Here is a 1,923-nt window from a genome sequence, read left to right on the forward strand (position 1 = left end):
CTTAAATGATGAATTGATGATTAGAACAGTTGGATAATGCAGGTGAAACTTCCAAACATGCATGTGTGAAATAGTTTTCAATGTCGCCACCTCTGTGTGGGGTCTTTCTGTGTCTCTTGTAGTTTTGCTTCTCTCTAAGAAGAGTTGAGTGGCATCATACAGAGGCTCTGTGGCCCCAGTGGTCAGGGGGGGCCCTGGGCCTGAGCCCATTGGGTCAGCTGAGTAATCCCTCCATTCCCCCGGGGCAGTTCCTGATATAATCTGACCTATAAAGCCAAAATACCTTCACTACATAATCGGTCAACATTGAGTGAAGAGCGGAATCGGACGTCTGCTTCATTAAATAAAGTGGGTCTAACTTGTAAATACATCGTATAACTTCAGGAGCTAAAAACCAAAGCTCAGTGAGTGAAGTCTGGTCTGTAGAAACCACAGACGGTCAAGCAGCTGAAGAATCACAGCTACATCAGGTGAAAGCTAGCTAGTGAGATAGCCACAGCTGATCTTGGCTACAGCTAACACCAAATGTATAAATTGATGTTTCTGTAATTTAAAAATATCCATTTTGATGAATAGACGTGTTTGTTTGTTTGTAATTGCACATAATTAAACAGCAGCAGCTCAATCCAATCATATTGGAGAAAAGAAGCTAAAGCTAACTAGCTTAGCAGAGTAAGTCTGAAAACATCTGAGCTTTTGACTCCAGTAGAATCTTTATGTAGTTGGTTTGAGAAAACGTTAAATCACACATGTAGAGTATATTCAATTGTAAATGAATGTATTATATAAATATTGTAGGGTTAGCAAATGGACAGCTAAACAGATACTTGGGCTGTAACAATAATCTTAAGTTTATTTTCTTTACTGGCTTGGTAGATGCTGTGTTTTCTTTATCTGCATTTTTTAGGTTCTATGTCAATGATTGTGACAATTAATAATCAGACAGTGTTGATTGAGATGTAACTGATGGGCTGCAGCAGGTTTTCATGTTCTATATGATATAATATTGTAAAAACTAATAATCGTGTTCCCATGTTGATTATTCTCATGTGATAATTACCTTGTTAATGACTCATACAGGTAAATGTGGTTTTGGACATCTCTCACATGTGAAAACATTCGATGTGTTCCCGCTTCGGAAACAAAAACATGTGGCTGAATTACCTTTCACATCACTGAACATAATAATACAGAGCAACAATAACACAGTAGGGGACAGATGTTTCACATGAAACTTATAAAGCTGCTTTTGATAAACATCAAAGAGTTTATTTTGTCATAAACTGACAAAGATATTAAACCTCTGGGTTTTGAGGTGTTGGCCCAACAAAACAAAACATTTGAAGGCATCAGCTTGGACTCTGTTTTTCACTATTTTCTGATGTTTTGTGCTAAAGTGCTAATGGAGTTCCTTCAGTGCTTAAATGTCACCTGCCACTTACATTTCCTTCACTTTTGTTTCAACTGCCACTCTTCCTTCCATATAAACACATTTCACTTCAGATTTCTTTTTAGTGATGTCACCTTGTTCGCAGCTCTCAGATAGGCTGCTTTCGCTATAGATGTATACACGTTGATACCTCATTGGTTGCCACTGTTCATTACAGCGATGCGTCAACAAGGCGCATTATTGGTTTGTGGAGGCCACGCCTCCTAATGTATGTAGGTCCATCAAGGCAGGACGTGGATCCACAATTACAATCATCACAACTCCCTGAAGTTTGCTTTGTTACAAACGTCAGACGTGTATTTGTTACTTCATATGAAAATACTTTATCTCATGTAGATAATGACAGTAATATTACTTTAATGTAATATTTAAGATGAACTTACCGAAAGTAATTAGTTTCTATGTATATTCTATTTTCTTACTGTAAAATCGCCGCCATGATTGATATCATCGTCAGCATCTTACTGATGAAC

This window comes from Enoplosus armatus, chromosome 2, assembly GCF_043641665.1.
Source record: "Enoplosus armatus isolate fEnoArm2 chromosome 2, fEnoArm2.hap1, whole genome shotgun sequence".
NCBI classification, from domain to species: Eukaryota; Metazoa; Chordata; class Actinopteri; order Centrarchiformes; family Enoplosidae; genus Enoplosus; species Enoplosus armatus.